Source organism: Nesoenas mayeri (assembly GCF_963082525.1).
Source record: "Nesoenas mayeri genome assembly, chromosome: 7".
Lineage (NCBI taxonomy): Eukaryota > Metazoa > Chordata > Aves > Columbiformes > Columbidae > Nesoenas > Nesoenas mayeri.
Window position 1 is genome coordinate 40,005,914 of NC_137551.1, and position 18,353 is coordinate 40,024,266.

At 51.8% G+C, this 18,353-nt stretch overlaps 1 protein-coding gene across 9 annotated transcripts in view; it reads left to right on the top strand.

The window, feature by feature from the left end:
* The window catches only part of INPP5A (inositol polyphosphate-5-phosphatase A), a 203,736-nt gene that overhangs the window by 141,985 nt on the left and 43,398 nt on the right, over positions 1-18,353 (top strand). The gene's annotated exons all lie outside the window — the stretch shown is intronic.

Genomic DNA, 18,353 nt, shown 5'->3' on the forward strand with positions numbered 1-18,353 from the left:
CATCCATGTTTGTGAGTCTGATCTTCGGTCTGTCCTCTTCTGCGAGAGCTGAAGCTGGTTAATCCCTCTTGGATCCACAACAGTGCCGCTTTGCAGTGTTTGAACATTGCAGTTTTGCTCCTGAGCTGCTCAAAATCCGACTCTCAGATGACAAACCCACCCTTCTGTATTTCTGAGAGGAGGAATGTGTCTTGTGGCTGATTGCTGCCTTGAATAAGAGGTAATTGTGCTAAGTGAGAGCAACCAGAGCCTCTTCCATCGCTCCTGCAGCAGGACAAGCGCAGGGACGCGGGTCTGGAGGTGCCACCATCACCTCCGTGCAAAAGGGCGTTAACCAAAGCTCGACTGAGTCTTGACTGAGCCAGGACTGTCAAAACCTCGTTCTGTCCTGTTAAATCTTTAAACAGTTAGGAAGGAAACATCTAATACAGCACTGGAGGTCAGACCAAAGAGCCCTTTTTAACACGTGGCAGGAACATGCTCTTCAATGAGTGTTTTCTTTTGCTCCATGGTGGCTGGTAGTTTAAAACTGTAATAGGGTTCCCTTCTTCCTTCAGTGAGGTGGTATTAATCCATCCTTATGAAATAGAAATGACATCACTTTATTTCTGAGATAAACCTGTGTATCATGGAATCCATTATTCTTAATAGCTTACAAGCTTGAGATCATGTTTTCATCCCAGTTAGAAATGTGCAGAGGATCCTGGGTTGGTTTTGTCGCCTCAGACAGTTCATTGTAAATAACTTTGTCTCATAAAGATTTTAACTTCTTTACAAGCTAAACTGATTCTAGGAAATGTTGGAAACGAAATCCTATGCAAAATGAAAATGTAATAAAGATTTATTAAATTAAAATGCATAAGCTTCAGGTCTAATAAGGACAGTTTTATTAATGAATGTAAATTGCAGCAACCCATCTGAGGCACCTGCTAAATGTTCATTATAAATTACTCTCATGGACATTGTGATGAGTTTCATATTGTAGCCAGACGTATAAAAGCATGCAGATTGCTTCCCCAAGGGACTGTATATTTACTTAACAGTGTAGTTAATTGCAATTATTTATTTTCCAGTGATTGCAAATGGCTTCTGCATTAAAGATATATGTGGCTATTAGGAATTATTCAATTACCTCTCTTATTCTCAGTAGTCTAAGCTAAACCTGAGCTGGGAGTCCCGGCGGCGAGTCCGTGGCGTAGGACCTCGGGTGCTCCTCAGCTCTCTGCCGGGCCACAGCTCTGCGGTCGCGGGTCCTCCGCGGAGCCTGGGGAGCACGATTGCCCGTCTCCGCAGCTGCGCCTTTTGGCGGCTTCCATCCCGTCCTGCTGCTGCCACGCTTCTTGGCGAGATTCATAGGAGGTTAATTAAATCCATCTTCAAAACAACGAGGGGCCAATGAGCCATATCCTCATTACAATAGTAAATTAAATGATGCAATTGTTTCTACTTCCATCATGGATTAGGGGAGCGATGAGTGAACGAATTGTTCTCTGGCCGCTCCTCAGGGGCCCTGCAGGGTCTGGGACATGTGGTCCTACACCGGCTGTGACCTGTGGCTGCAGCAGAGGGGACAGCGCTGTGGCAGCAGAGGGGACAGCGCTGTGGCAGCAGAGGTGACAGCGTGTGGCGGCAGAGGTGACAGCGTGTGGCGGCAGAGGTGACAGCGTGCGGCGGCAGAGGTGACAGCGTGCAGCGGCAGGTCCCGCAGGCAGCACCGCGGGAAGCAGGGCACGGGGTACAGCCCGGAGGAGCCGTGTTCCAGGCGGAGCTCAGCAGCTCCTCCTGGGTCAGATGCAAATTAATACAAACGCGGCTACAGAGCAGAACAGAAAAGATGATACGTTGATCAAATTTGGCACTGCTTGGGCCGTAATTAAAACGTACACAAATTAAATACAATTATCTTGTGCTTTCCAATAGGGCTGAGCGTAGTTAAACTAATTAATAATGCCGTCTATAAGCTGGGCTGTGCTGCTGTGATTGTTCGGAGCGCATGTTTGATGCCCTGCGCGGCAGCTGGGCGGCTCAGCTGGCGCGGGTGACAGCGGCACCGGCAGCGGGTGACAGCGGTGACAGCAGCGCCCGGCCCCGCACGGCCCGGCCGAGCTGCCACTGCCACACCTGCCGTTGGGCACCCGCTGGCACGGCGGCGACGGGCAGCACCAGGACGGGTCCCTCTCGGGGTGCCTGTGGGGGCGCGGGGCTTCTGAGGACAGTCTGTTTCTGGGTGTCTCCAGATCAGGCTGCTGTCACAGCCCGAGTGACAGGGAGAGGCGGGGGCAGGAGAGGCTCCTGGAGCACGGGCACCTCCGTCTGCCGCTCGGGTCACCTGCTGGCACCAGGAGGGTGCTGCTGGCAGCAGCCGGAGGGCCCGCGGGCGGCCTCGCAGCTCTCCTGGGCTGGCTGGTTCAGGGGGACGAGAGTTTATGCAAATGCACGCAGAAAAATTGTCCTGCCGATGGCCGCAGTTAGTAAGATGCCGATGGCAGATCCCAGGTGGCCGCTGCAGCCTCTCAGGCTGGACAGTGCTCTTCTCAGTCACAGAACGTCCTGAGCTGGAGGGACCCCCAGGACCGTGGAGTCCAACTGCTGTCCCTGCACAGGTGACCGCAGGTCACCCCGTGTGTCTGAGCACGGTGTCCAGTCTCTTGAACACTGTCAGGTTGGGCCGTGGCACCTCCCTGGGAGCCTGTTCAGTGCCCAGCACCGCTGGGGAAGAACCTTTTCCTCGTGTCCCACTGACCCTCCCCGGCACATCTCCTGCCGTTCCCATCTGTCTAAGAGGGTGACAGGTTAACTTCTGCTTCATGATGTGCTCACTAAGAAACAGATCCCGAGATTGTTTGCCAAACCCTTTGAGAGCCGCGGGGTTTGGCAGCTGTGACGCGCGGAGCGCTGGGGCGGGTGCAGGAGCGCCTCGTCGCACGCTCAGCCGCACGCGTGTCGCCGTCGGTGGGCTCGGGTCGGGGCCAGGGGGCTCATCGTATTGCAGAGACTGCAGCTAGGAAAAACAGTATAGCCATAATATAGCCATTAATGGCTTGAAAATTACTTTTATAAAAGCAGGTGTAATTTGAATAATTAATTGTAGTCTTGTAATGCACCATGAAAGTCTGTAATAGGTATTTAACTAAAGCTACCTCTTAATTTTTTCTGCTTGTATCTAGTATGGAAAGTCATCACCTTCACTGAGGCAAAATATCACCTGGTAGATGCTATAAAATATCTTTTTCTCCATCTGAGAATTATGTCATTTTAGAAGAAATAGACATACCTGGAAAAAAACTGCATTCATTTCCGTTTCACTTGGTTCCTGGTTGTCACCACGATGCAGAATGTTGACATGTATGGGCAAATTATGCACTGGTATTTGAAAGGCACCCGTTGATGCTATAAAATAAGAGGGAAGAAAGAGCTTACACTGCGTATTTGCAGCAGTGCAGCAGAAGCATGTGTATACGTATCTTCATTGTCACACGTGGAAGTCCGGAAGGAGCCTCTTCAGAACACCCTGTAGTATAGAATGGTGGTTTGCTTGCTTACCAAAACAAAATTGAGCAGAATTTTGTATCCGTCTGGAAATGAGGGAACGGGATCGTATCTGCCCCTGTGCAACACGCAGGAACTCCTGTTGCAATTACACCTTTTATTCCTGAGTTGTAGTCAAATACAGTGAGAGCTGATGAACCAAGTGCACAGTCTCGGGGTATGTGTGCAGCTGTATTAAAACATTTTTAAAAATCTGTTTAACAGATTTTTCCTGAAAATAGTTATTCTTGAAAGTGGGGGAAAAGTACAGGAAGGAAGCAAGATCAGTATTTTGTGAAAATAGGAAAACCTGGTTTTAATTTAGATGGGACGCTGTTGGTGGAAGAACCCGTCGTCACTCTGAGGTTCGCAGTGGCACCTCCTTACCACCGACTAGTGATGGATGGAGCAGTGCTTATGGAAAACGGGCAAATTGCAGTGCCTCAAATATGTAAAGCTTGTTTGTGCCAGGTCATTTGTGTGAATCAGGCAGCAAACACCTTTGTGTAGAGACACTAGTTCGCTCTTGAATTCAATTGTTTGCCCTGTAATTCAAATCTCCATCACTTCTGTTGGCTACATAGCTAAGGCCACCTCACCTAAACTGCTGTGCAGTGGCAGGTGCAAATCTGGAGCCCCACATGGCTCAGGTGTTGGTGTGTAACAGCGGCGCAGGAGCTCTGCGCACACGCCGCCGCCCCGGCTCGCACAGCGGCTCAGTGACCGCGGCGCCGGTTGCTGTGGTTCTGCGGTTCCACGTGTGAGCTGCGGGACAGCATCGCTCGTCCATCAGCACAGCACCGCTCCATGCGCTCCATGCCCGCATCGCTCATCCATCAGCACAGCACCGCTCCATGTGCTCCATGCCCGCATCGCTCATCCATCAGCACAGCACCGCTCCATGTGCTCCATGCCCGCATCGCTCATCCATCAGCACAGCACCGCTCCATGCGCTCCATGCGCGCATCGCTCGTCCATCGGCACAGCACCGCTCCGTGCCCGCATCGCTCGTCCATCGGCACAGCACCGCTCCGTGCCCGCATCCCTCGTCCATCTGCACAGCACCGCTCCGTGCCCGCATCCCTCGTCCATCAGCACAGCACCGCTCCATGCCCGCATCGCTCGTCCATCCGCACAGCACCACTCCGTGCCCACGCAGGGCTGGAGGGCTGCTCTGCTGGAAACCCATGGGCACTGTCCTGCTCTCCGGTGGAGAACAAGAGCTTCCTCTGAGTTGCAGGGTGAAAAAGGTGTTTATTGACTCCACTGATAAGCAGCTGAGGTGCTCCTGCTTGTCATTGACTAATGGCCCCACGTTAGGCAGCCAGAACGTAGATCTGTCCCACCTGGTGGCCATCGTCACACAGGTCCAAGGGGCAAATCCAGATGTGGAGAGCACAGCGGGCATCACTGAGAGATGGGCTTTGAAGGACAGACTCCTGACCACCTGTACTGACCTCGGAAACGTGCGCCATGTCTTCTTGTCACTAGATTCAGGTAATCAGTATGTGGCTAATTACTTTATTTTAAGCTTTGTCTGTGAGGCATAAGAGAGGAAATGGGTAGCGTTACTCTAAATGTTCCCCTTACCCAGATACCGTTCATTTCAGCTACTGCTAAAAAGGTGAAGGGCCTGAGGTGGCAGCGGTGGGACCGTTCCCCTGTTCCTCGCCGCGTCTCTGAGGTGGCACCACCTCGGTCTTGGTGCCACATCGCCGTGGAGGTTCTCTGTGTCCTGCACTGCACCAAACATCTCTTAGATCGCAGTCTGACCGTGGACATCGAGTTTCTTCTCGCACCAAGCCCGAAAGGCTCTCTTAGTGAGCAGTGCGAACAGGGCAGGTTACGAGTTGCTGGCAGTGACTGATCCATTGTCTGTTGTGGAAATGTTAGCATCTCATCTCTGCATTATTTAAAATCCAATCCTGAGTTTCTGCATTACTGCTTATGCAAGAACTCCGTTAGGATGTTGTTTACAGCTATTATAAACTTTCACAAGGCTCAATAACGTGTAGTCATTTAATGTGTAAAGCCACTAAAGGGTTAAAGCGAATTTTATGAAAAGAGATTATAGGATCTTTATCACATGTTGTTTATCTGATCAACAGTTAACAATTTAAGACAGTATTATCCTAGTAAAAAGAAGATTTGTTTCAGATACTGACATAAACATCCCCTCATAATAGTGGCTTTTCATTGACTGCGTTGCAATGTACCATAAGCTTAAAGGCACAACAGCTTCTTTGTGTGGCTCAATAATGCTTGTCCAGAGTGATGTCAGTCAATTTTTGACCTATACAGTGTGATGTTATTCTCAACAATCATAGAATAGGGTATTTTTCCTTTAATGAGTGAAGAGTATGCCAATAAAATCCTTTAAAATTATGCAATTTCTTTATGGAGTCTTCCTCTGAGGAACAGGGTGTATCACCCACGTGGACATCTGCGAAGTCAGTGGGATCTCTCATCGTCTGCTTTCTGCTGCCTTCCGTTGGCTCCTCGGGTTCTTGTTTTGCACGCCCCGGGTGGTCAGAGCAGCGCTTCGTGTGGCTGGCTTCCCAAATGCTTCTGTAACTTGCCTTTTCAGTGCAATAAACAAGTGCTAACAGTTAAATAGCGCTTTCTAGTGAGGTTGGAAAAGAAATGTGTACATGAAACGGCATCCAGGTAGGAGCAGCTGCTGAGTTTGGACTCTGGAGTCCCGTGGAACAGCACTCAAAAGTGGACGAAGGGTGGGCCCCTCCGTGCGCCTGGGACACTGTTCTGCGGCGTGGAGACAGCCCGCCGAGGGGCCGCGTCCGCTGGCGGTGCCGTGGAGCCGCGGCGTGGGGCACCCTGCGCGCACCGCGGCACGGGCAGCCCCGCAGGCGCCGCGCTCAGCTCTTCTCTCTTGCCACAAAAGGGGAAAATGAGCTTCCTGGAGGACAAACGTCGTCCTGAGCTCCTAGTGCGCGCGGCTCTCGGCGCGGCACGGGGCTCTGCGCTCCGTGGTGCAGGAGCGCTTCCATCACCTGCTGCCCGCCCTGGGCAGCGGTGCCGGTGAACGTCCCTCGGGCAGTAAACGCTGTGGGTTCAGTGTCCAGGCTCCAGGGTCGGGTGTGGATCACAGCACCGCTGCTGCACGGGCGTCGAGCTCCTGCCCTCGTCTCCCCGCCAGCCTTGGACACGCACATACCGAATGGACTCTTTGTGGAGATCACTTTGTGCTGCTATAATGCTATTTCTAGACTAGTTTTATTCATATAGCTCTGATGCTTCCCTGAAAGTTAAACTAGTTTTAATTCTTTGCACGTTTTCAGCTGAACACAGTGTAACTGTAGTATTGTCATTAAGTTTGCAAAGGCACAAATGTAACCTGGGCAGGGATGGGCTTTTGTGCGGATCCCTTCTTTCCTCCTCGCTGTTGTGCGGGGTGCTTTGAGCCGTGATTCCCTGCAGCGCAGCCCCGAGCTCCCTGGGGAAACGTCTCCAGGGCGCAGCTGCCGCGGCTGCCGGCCCTGCTGTCCGCGGGACCCGCCAGCGCGGCGCCGCCGGCGCCACGGGCCCAGTCGGGTGTGTGCCGAGCGCTCGAGGGACAGCAGCTGGACCTGGGGAACCGCAGAGCAGGAGCGCGCGAGGGTCATGTTGCAGATTGCCAGAGAGGGATGGAAGTTCGGGTTTCTTCTGTTCACCAGATACCTTACATTATAGAAAATGAACACTGGATGGTAGTTGCCGGGCTGGTGTCTTGTATTGATCTAATTCAATAGGCAGCTTCACCTCCACCTTTTGCATGCGCTTGCTTTAAAATATATGCATTATGAAGCCAGTGATTCTGAGTCTTTAGAAAATCAATATGAGGACTGGATTCTGTTCTTCAAATATTGACAGCAGAATAACTCTAAGAAACAATGGCAAACAATAAAAGCAGGGATAGGCAAAATTAAGGCTGTAATTCTATTGTAGTTAGACTCTGCAGAAGTCACGCTTGCCTGTTACTGCGTATTGTATGTGCTTTAGCAAATACCTTGTTTTGACCCCTTTGCTGACAGAATTTCTGGTTGAAAACCTGTGAGCACTGAAATGAAAGACTCTTTGCCGAGGATTTCTATGCATTGGCTCTTTCACTTGATGTTTTGCCGGTGACTTGCACAGATTTTTTCAGCCATAGCATGCACTGGGAAGATACCGACGGGTATGTGGAGGCCGTTAACATTGTTCCCACCTTTGACAATTTCCCTAGAACTAAGTAAAACTTGCAGCGAAGCCTGTGATGTTCCAGTATTGAAACTGAGCAGCTCTGTGTGCTAGTTTATTGTGGGTTTGTAATGCTAATTTTAAAATCCTTCAATACTGGCAGCTGAATTTCCTGCACATTGAATATAGTTCCAAGAAGTTAAAGGATGTCTTTTATGGAGTAGATGTTACAGTTCGTGCAAATCACACCAGTTGCTTAGCTGTTGTGGTTCTGAAGTGAGGTCGTGACACGTTTCAGTGCTGCGCCGCACGAGCGGTGCGACGTTGTCAGCGCCCGTTGGAAGGCAAGCGGGCGGCAGCCGGGGCTCCGCGGGGAGGGCGCTGGGCCAGCCGGGAGCCGCGTTCGTCCTGCGCCGGCACTCCAGCGGGTCTGCTGTCCTTCGTTACTCTGTCGTTTCGTCAGGACAGTCATTTGCTGTGCCCGTTACTTTTAGACACTTAGAGCAGGATCAATATTTTACTGTTGCTGACCAGGTTTCCTTTTAGAAAGTAGGAGAAAAAAAATTCTATCTCTTATTTCCATACACTTAATAAAAATGAAAATGGTGTTTCAGAAATAGTAGAGGTCTTGTATATCTATTTCTGCTTTGCGTGCTAAAGAAACAGCAAATGCCCATCGCATGAAGATTGTGATGCACACAATGGTCTGTTAGTAAGGGAGGAGGAATGTAACTGGTAGGACTGGCCAGTTTTAGTTGTCCATGTGCAGCAAACGGTCCCTAGTGCTGGTCAGGAGGGCAGGGGTGTGGGACGGCGCGGACGGCACCGTGGGCTCCGCGTTCGGCCGGGGGAGCCGCGGGGACGGCGGCGGGGCGGGCGCGGCTCGGCCCCTCCGGTGCCAGTGCTGGGCCCTGCGGCACCAGCGTGTCTTCACGTGTATTCTTTTAAATTGCAAAGTTGATGTTACGTGTGTTTGCAGAGCAGGTTTATTGAAATCCGTCAAACATCTGCACTCTGTGCGTTGAACAAGCACGATCTGGCATGGGAGGAGGGTGAGGCACTCTGTCATTTTACCACGGCCCTGGGCCAGGCCTGGGTGCCACAGAGGAGCTGCTGTCCCGGGCAGCAGCAGCAGCTTTGCTGAGCCAGGCTTCCCTAGACCTCCCTTCCGTCTGCCCTGCACAGCCCTGGCCAGCGTTCAGCCAGGGTTCCCGGCCGTTCTGCAGTTAGCAGACTGTGGTTCTGCGTGTCCATCGCCATGTTCTGCGCCTTTCCTGTCCAAATAATTTAGATGCTGCTAGCGGACAATCTCAAATTAATAATCATGCAGGAGAAATTAGCCACAAGAGTGAATAATGGGAGGTTCTTGGAACGACTGCCAGAGGAGCTGAGGAGTGTCCCGTGTTTCAGCGGGTTTGTTCCGTGGTGGTGCCGTGCGCCTCGGTGCGGGAGCCTGGCGTGGCGGCTCTGGGGCTGCGCGGTGACACTGGGCGCGTGTGCGGGCGCTTGCGGCTCGGGCTTCGGCTCGGAGCTCCTCAAAGCTCCCCGGGCAGACTGAGGTACCTTCTGTGTGCCCCCTTCTTTGCATTAAAATCATCCCTACGGAGTTTTGTGCTGGTGAAGGAAGGTACCACTTCTCTTTTTTCCTTAGCGTATGCGCCTGTTTGATGCTAATAATTAACAAATCACATCTGCACCTGACCACAAACGTTTCTTTTAGTTGTCCGCTATATTCCTGATAGAGACAATCAATAGGTAACATCAGTGCAAATGTGCGGAGTTCAGATGAGGCTGTCCTAGCGGGACTTAAGCTGCGCACCCGCCTTTGTGCCAGATTTTGCGGGTTTTTTCTCCTGTAATGAATACATGTATTTTGTGCACTGGAGCATGCACGGGGCTTTCGGATGGCAGGCTCTTCAAGAAAGAGGAAGAGAGTTTTAATCACAAAAGCAGAAACTTGAGTCAGAGGGGTGATTCTGCACTTTGTTTCGTTTGTAAATGGTGCGTATTGGCTTTTGTGAAACAGAAACCGGGTCCGATTCAGGACAGCACTCCATAGATTCTTTACGTGGGCCTTTTTGAGGCTGAAATAGCGCCCATGAAAAGGGAAGGAGATTGAACACAGTTTGTTCCAACGGCTAGTCTGAGATTGTTTCCAATCAGGATTCTTTCAGCATATTCCTCTTTGTTGGGCTATAAGCAGCTTTTAAAATAATAGCATTAGCCGATATTTCAGGACTTCGCTGGATGTTCCCAGCTATGGTGATTAGTTACAAGAAACGAGAAATGCGCGTATTGTAACCTTTTAATGGCTGTGGGAGACTCGTAAACTCGGTTGAGATTTCAGCAATTTGTAGATTTCAAAATGAGCTGCAGAGTTCATTGAATAAGAAAAATGCATCATTGAAATTCATGGTGCCACTTTGGTTTTCTTTGCTGAGATTTATCATTGAAAGCCATATTGCTTTCCCTTTGCTTTTATTTAAAGCTCTTCAATACATTGTTTTTAAGGTCCATTTCTTTTACAAGCTTTTCCTTTCAGCTTGCTCACGGTATCGGGTCCTATGAACATCTGTTTGTGGCTGAAATCAGACCTGGACTGTATCCTGCCCCCCTGCCGCCCTTTGTTTCCAGGGGCTATTGTTTCCGATTTCATGCTATCAGAGGGGCTGCATGTTTTCCTGTGTGAGGTTGTCAGAGAGATAAAAGCGCAGGAGCAGGGTCACATTTCGAGGGATGGGCATGAAAAATTGGTAAAATGTATCTCAAGGGCCACCCACAAGACTTGCTTGAAGAAATTCACGAGTAGGGAGTAGAGTGGCAATTGTAAAATCATGCAAATTCCGAAGTTGAATAAGTGGTGGTGAAATAAGCGTTTAACTGGCAGAAATCTTAGTCGGATTTACGCTTGGTTGGCCTGCTCCTCTTGCGTGGCCCGAGGTTCGCCCGCTGGCTGCATGAGAGATAAACGCACCGCGGCCCTGGGCTGCCCATGCCCGTCAGCCGGGCTGCGGCGCCGGCGGGCGAGGGCGGCTGTGCCGGCGAGGGCGGCCGTGCCGGCATCGGTCACCGCCAGGCGCTGCGGAAAGGGAACGCGGGGAGGGCGCCAGAAACTGCCGGGATGGCACGAGAGCCGCAAAGGGTACAGGGAGGATGGTCACGATAGAGAGACAAGTAGTGCGGCTTAATTGACTTAATTAAATACATTTTCCAGGAGGAGAGTGTGCTGCTAGGCTTGTAACTGTGGTTTATAACACCGTAAACCACGGCTAACCAAAACATACCGGTCATTCTGTCCCTGACGAGTCCCGGAGGCGGCACCCTGGTTTCAGAGGATGCAGGGTAACTCGGCTGGTGGCAGGAGGAGCGTCTGCAGGTACACGGACAACCGGCCCTGGTGGCTTAACAGAGCATCTTCTCGCACCTGCCTTTACACCGCAGCGACTTACGTGTTTCCCTGCAAGGACTAAACAGGTTCTCCGTGTCCCTGACGCGGTTTAACTGAAGCACGTGTGGCTAGGTCACGGATCGTGTGATCTCAGCTGCCGGCAGTAGGGATTGACGGGGTAGAAAACGGCTTCGGTAGCGCTGGTGTGGGTCGCTGCGTTGGTCAGATGGTCACTTTTCTGTTAGGAGCCTGTAACCAGGATTCGTTAAGTGCGGGACGAGACAACAAACGGGGTATCTAAGTTGTACGTTTTTGCGTAGGCACCTGATAGATAAGGGAAACCAAGCAAAGCATTATCTTGCTGCCGTATGGCTTCCAGGTTATTAAATGGCTTATCTGATAGCAGTCAGTGTGACACTGAATTGCCAGGGAGTGTGCTTTTGTATGTAGCTTTTTTCCAAAGATTAAGTCAATTTTTTTTCTTAAATGCATAAATGATTGACAAATTAATTTGAGAAATTACATGTACGTTCTGGGGTTTGTTGAATTTAGCAGCATTTTTGTCTATGGAAATTCAGGGGAGGACACTAGTAAGCACATTTTTTTGCACTTTTGTAATGTAACAGAAAAAATATTAAAGCTATTTAAAAGTACAGTAATTATTGAATGTATACGCTTTGTGGTAATATTTTTAGATACTAATAGGTTTAGAAAAAGAAGAAAACAGCAGATTAAGCACACATTGCAAGTTCTTGTGCGGGTGAGTTTAGCTGAGAGCACTGGGTGTCTCTACAGCAGACGGTCGGTGACGGACGCTCGCTGTGGGTGATGGGCGCTCGGTGTCTCTGATGGGCGCTCGGTGTCTCTGATGGGCGCTCGGTGTCTCTGATGGGCGCTCGGTGTCTCTGATGGGCGCTCGGCATCTCTGATGGGCGCTCGGTGCCGCTGATGGGCGCTCGGTGTCTCTGATGGGCGCTCGGTGCCGCTGATGGGCGCTCGGTGTCTCTGATGGGCGCTCGGTGTCTCTGATGGGCGCTCGGTGTCGCTGATGGGCGCTCGGCGTCTCTGATGGGCGCTCTGTGCCGCTGATGGGCGCTCTGTGCCGCTGATGGGCGCTCGGCGTCTCTGATGGGCGCTCGGTGTCTCTGATGGGCGCTCGGTGCCGCTGATGGGCGCTCTGTGCCGCTGATGGGCGCTCTGTGCCGCTGATGGGCGCTCGGCGTCTCTGATGGGCGCTCGGCGTCTCTGATGGGCACTCGGTGTCTCTGATGGGCGCTCTGTGCCGGGTCCCCAGCACTGGGCAGTGCTCTCCTTGTTTCTAGGGGAAGAGGCTGCACGTTGGTTGATCAGCAAGCTGATAACCGTACTTCCATATCTTGTATCGCATCGGGTGTTTTGGAGAGGATTTTAGCCTGTGTCGTGAGTGCTGCTGGTCGTCTCCGTTGCTGTTCGTCTTCTCTTTGAAATCACAACTTTTTTATGTCAGCAGGTTTTTTAGCATTACCTGCCTGGTTTTGGATGGGTAAAAGAATTTACTTTGTTTAGCTTTGTCTCAAAAGGGAAAAGAGCAAAGATTAGAGTAAAAATTAATAGCACATCTTAAAATCCATTACAACATCTCCCTTTTTTCCAACTAAAAGTGAGTGAACAAGGCCCCTCTAGAGGAAATAAAGAAGAAGTTATTACCGTGTTCACTTTTTTGTAGAGTATGAAAAAGCTTTCTGTATGTTAAACAGTCTTGTGGACATCTGGCATGATTGGTTTTAATCTGCTGACTAAAAAGTCGGGATTAAATCTTGCTTTATACCTCTTTGTACTGCAGTCAGTAAAGTGACAGAGCTGCTCTGAAACAATGGCACTACTTATTCCACCCAATATGCCATGTGGTAGATCACCCCTTTTTCAGCACCACTTCTCTGCAGAGACAATGCAGCATCTGGTGGGGTTTTCCTGTGTCCAAGATATGTTTTGTCAGTAATTTCACTCAGCCGCCCTGCTCAGCTCTCCCTTGGTGCTACTTTTTGAGATGGGGTTTGCCAAGCCCAGTGGCAAGAGGTCAGGAGGCCAAAGTGATGAATTTTTATGTGCCTGTTCCTTGTGTTTCTGCTCAGTCACGACTCCCCGCGCGCCGTTCCGCCCCTGAAAGGGACCCACAGTGAGCAATTTGTCCTGCTGGGCGTGCAGCGTGGGGAGGCAGATGAGTTAAAGCGCGGGGGTGACCGGACAGAGGCGCACGCTGACGTTTCCTGGTGCCGGCACAGAACACCGCTGTCCCCGTTCAGCGCCGCAGGGGCTGGCGAGATTTGTAGCCTGTTGGCTTTCGATCAAGTGACAAATGAATTTAACAGCACTTAAAGAACAGCACTTCAGTACCCGGTCCGCAGCTGTTAGCCGTAAACGGATGTTGCGTTAACGCTTCTCAACTTGCATTTTCCCTCTCTCTGCATAATTAGGAGCTGTCTGTATTTCTCAGCACGTTTGAATTCTTGTTTGCTTTAGGGAAGACGTTTTCCCTGTGTTTCAGAAGCTCTGTAGAACGCGTTCCGGTGGTTTGCCCTGCTGGGCCCGTCCCCGCGGGCAGTGGGCGCACGGGAGCGCGGCGGGAGCTGCGTCTCTGGCGCAGTGTCTCTGGCGCAGCGTCTCTGGCGCAGCGTCCGGCCTGTCCCCATGGGGCTCTGGGAAAGCACAGCAGTGCGAGAAACCATCACCCCTGCTCTTTCTCTTCGTATCTGTGTAGGTGAGCGGGTGGTCGTTCATGTTCTGCTGTCCGATGAGTGCTGGTGAAAATTGTAGAATTGAGTCGTCACGTGCAAAGCAGCAGCTGACTGAACAAACGCTGCGTTTCCGAAGAAAACAGCGTTTAGGACAGTCAGCCAGAATTAAGAAAGTCAGATTCAAACATCAGAGGTTTATAAATTAAGTGCAATGTCTAAGCAGCTGAGTTAGGTTATGCTGGGCATAACTGAATAAGCAGATTGGATTTGATTCCTGGTGAACACGTATCAGGTGCCACGAGGGGTTGTTTCAGGTGCCGCCGGGAGTGCAGGTTCTGGTGAGGAGGCGCTCGGAGGCCGCGGGCAGCCGCTCTCTACGGTGCTGCCCCGGCACCCGCTCTCTGCGGTGCTGTCCTGGCACCCGCTCTCTGCGGTGCTGTCCCGGCACCCGCTCTCTGCGGTGCTGCCCCGGCACCCGCTCTCTGCGGTGCTGTCCTGGCACCCGCTCTCTGCGGCGCTGTCCCGGCGCCCGCTCTCTGCGGTGCTGTCCCGGTGCTCGCTCTCTGCGGTGCTGTCCTGGCGCCCGCTCTCTGCGGTGCTGCCCCGGCACCCGCTCTCTGCGGTGCTGTCCCGGTGCTCGCTCTCTGCGGTGCTGCCCCGGCACCCGCTCTCTGCGGTGCTGTCCCGGTGCTCGCTCTCTGCGGTGCTGTCCCGGTGCTCGCTCTCTGCGGTGCTGCCCCGGTGCTCGCTCTCTGCGGTGCTGTCCCGGCACCCGCTCTCTGCGGTGCTGTCCTGGTGCTCGCTCTCTGCGGTGCTGTCCCGGCACCCGCTCTCTGCGGTGCTGTCCCGGTGCTCGCTCTCTGCGGTGCTGCCCCGGTGCTCGCTCTCTGCGGCGCTGTCCCGGCACCCGCTCTCTGCGGTGCTGTCCCGGTGCTCGCTCTCTGCGGTGCTGCCCCGGCACCCGCTCTCTGCGGTGCTGTCCCGGTGCTCGCTCTCTGCGGTGCTGTCCCGGTGCTCGCTCTCTGCGGTGCTGTCCCGGCACCCGCTCTCTGCGGTGCTGCCCCGGCGCCCGCTCTCTGCGGTGCTGTCCCGGCACCCGCTCTCTGCGGTGCTGCCCCGGCACCCGCTCTCTGCGGTGCTGTCCCGGCACCCGCTCTCTGCGGTGCTGCCCCGGCACCCGCTCTCTGCGGTGCTGTCCCGGTGCTCGCTCTCTGCGGTGCTGTCCCGGCACCCGCTCTCTGCGGTGCTGTCCCGGTGCTCGCTCTCTGCGGTGCTGTCCCGGTGCTCGCTCTCTGCGGTGCTGTCCCGGCACCTGCTCTCTGCGGTGCTGTCCCGGTGCTCGCTCTCTGCGGCGCTGCCCCGGTGCCCGCTCTCTGCGGTGCTGCCCCGGCGCAGACCCGCAGCCGTACCTTCCCCCAGGAGCGTGAGGCTGGGCCTTCCCGCTGTCCCCAAGATGTGTGATCTGGGAGAATCGCGGTGGCAAAGGCCTTTCGGACTGAACTCAGATTGTCTTCTGAAGAAGAGAATTAAAGGAGAGAGCCATCATTGCCACCAGCTGTTGGCACAGAGAGAGGCAGCAGGGACACCCAGGGGTCTCACATCGTACATCAGGGGCACGCCAGGGTCTCAGGGTTACCCTGGGGTCTCAGGGGCACCCGGGGGTCTCAGGGGCACCCTGGGGTCTCGGGAGAGCGGGGCCACAGTGTTGGGCTCCATCCCGCCCAGTGCGCAGACAGTAATTTCACTTTTTGGTCATCGGAGTGGTTTCTCATTAATACTTCTTTATATTTACTCTTTGTTCAACTAACACTTAGCTCAGTGCTGAGTTAAATTCCTGCTCCTGGAAGCTCATTATGATGAAGATCATAGTAACTTCTCTGGGACATTATTGCTATTTCCACGCAGTTAAGGTTCACACCAGTTAATATGTAGTCTAAGGATCTTTTTTCAGGTAGCAGGGCATGTCCTCTCAGGTGGGTTTTGATTGCTTTACACGGGGGAATTTAGATCGGTAATTCCCCTGGTTGTCTGCAGCTGTATGACCCGGTGCCTCTGCAGTGTGAGAAACCAGCTGCAGCAAGTTCCTGCCTCGGTGGCAGCTGCAGTCTGGAAAAGTCACCTGTCCTGTACCCAGATGCACAACTCTGACCCAGAAAGTTACCACTGACTTGGTTTTCCTCACTTGCAGATTTTCTCTCTCATCATGTGATGTGTTGAATTTGCTGTTGGTGCGTTCCCGGTATTCCCGGGACACCCCGTCAGCCCCCAGCGTAAGGAGCCCGAACAGGACACGTGTTCCTGTTGTTCCCACAGTAGCAAATCTTTTACCTCGCTGGTGGTTTCAAATACAATTTGCATCCAGATACCAATAAAAAGGCATTTGATTATCCTAATTTAATAAGCATCAGACTGATTGGGGGTCGAGCAGCGTTTCAGGAGGATTTCACTCTCGTAATTAGATGAAACGCGGACCTCTGTGTTTTCTGTGCTGCCAGAATCCGCAGAGTACAAAGCTGGAACAACGTGGTGTATGCTCGTGTGCTCGTACCCTGTTCCGGCTGTCTCACACCAGCAGTCCTCAGACTCCGCTTCCCTCCCAGCACTGGGAGCAGCAAACGCTTCTGCTTTAATGCACGTGGTTTCTTGGAAACTGCCATTGGAACTATTGCTGAACTTGTTTAATTATAAAGGAGCAATTAATATAATCTATTCTATGTTTGTTGGGGCTTTTTAGAATAATTCAAAGCAATAGTTACTATTGCATTAAGAAGAGTATTCAAATTGTTGGAAGAATAATAGGCATCTTTAGAATGAGTAGACAGGGGCAGCAGGACGGTTTGAGTGTGCGCTGGGATACCACATTTCTAAAAGAAGCCGTGTTGAGGAAGTAGAGGCGCGTGTGCCCCGCTCCGCGGGCTGGACAGGGCTCCGGGGCGCTCGGGGAGCGGGGCGCAAAGCCAGCGGAACCGGCGGCGCTGGCTGGAGCAGCGGGAGCCGGAGCAGCGGGAGCCGGAGCAGCGGGAGCCGGAGCGCTCGTGGCCGTTCGGAGCGCTCGCCGCCATTCGGAGCGCTCGCCGCCATTCGGAGCGCTCGCCGCCGTTCGGAGCGCTGCCGCATCAAAGAGTTATAGCTTATGGAATATTTTGTGTGTACGCTCTACAGTACTGCGTGTTTAATGTATATGATACAGTTGTTTTAACGCCTTGATCCCTTTTTACTGTAGCTGTGCAGAAATGCAGTCTAAAGCATTTCCGTGTGTTGTATAGATAGGGAGCAGATGATTTCTGCTATTCCGTGATTTATTCTGTAAATCAGAACCCTTTCTGAGGATTGCAGGACATAGAAGAAATTCTGGATTTGTCTCTTGTCAATATATAAACTATCACTCCTAGCTTTACATTAGCAGTACATTCTTATTACGCTCCTAGGAGATGATCAGCAGAGTTACAGGTATGTTTTATAATTCAGTACATATAAATTACCACGAAAGCTTATTTAAAAAACACTCCCAAGCGTCAGTCTGCGTGGGCAGCGTATGCGAAAATGGAATAGGACGCGTCTGTTTGCCAGGCGAGTCCCGAGTTCTGTCCAGCTCTGAGTGCAGCTCTCCTGCAAACTCCTTAACCGAGTCTTGTTTCCAAAGAAAAGCAGACTTTTCAAACGATAACTGGGGTGGAAGGGTGTTGATGTCTGATTTCCCCTCCTGTGCCTCTGTGGAAAAGCACCTTTGAGGGAATGCCCAAAAAGAACCGCTGTGTTTTCATAGCATTTTTATTTTCTTTACCAGCAACAAAAAATCCCTTCACGAGTAGACTTGTCTAAAGAGGCACATGTTCCCAAACGTTTCTGCTTGGGTGACTACGACTTTGTAGCAATTGAAAGGAGGGGGAAAAAAGGAGTGCTCCGGCTTGTATAAGAAATGAACCTTTGCCCAATCACTTTTTGTCTGTGAATAAGGTAACGTTTTGTGCGTGTGAAATTTGAAAGCAATAAGGTATGTGGGTCCTTTCTCTGTATTGGTTCTCAAGAGTCGATCGTGAGTTTTTCTTTTAGACCGGGCCTGAAGTTGTGAGATAAAGCAGCTCAGAAAAAGAAAATGTTCTCAAGCAGATGCCTTTAAGAGACAGAAATCATGAATTTCTTGAATTGCAACCACTCCGGGGGTGGCTACAATGACTTTTTGACAGTGACAGTAACTCTGCCGTGTCTGTTCGAGCCCTTCTTTGGCCCATTCACTCTGGAAAGCTGCTTAAGCGCACTTAAGCGCATTAGCATTTGGATGCTCGGACCGTATTGACCCTCATTTGGAAAGTTTAAATGAGTGAAAGATGGAGCGATTTGTTAGGGCTTTAGAAACCGGCTTTAGAGAGCTGCGGGTTTTCCGCTTTGGCTTGTTCGGGTGCTTGTTCTAATCTGGTGCGCCGTTTAAAGGGACCAGACTGATTTGTGACACATGAGCCCAAAGCGCTATTTTTTGGGGCTTGACCCGATTAGCTGATCTGTGCCTTGAATTTCAATAGCGGGCTGGCAGCAGCGCTGGGAATGGC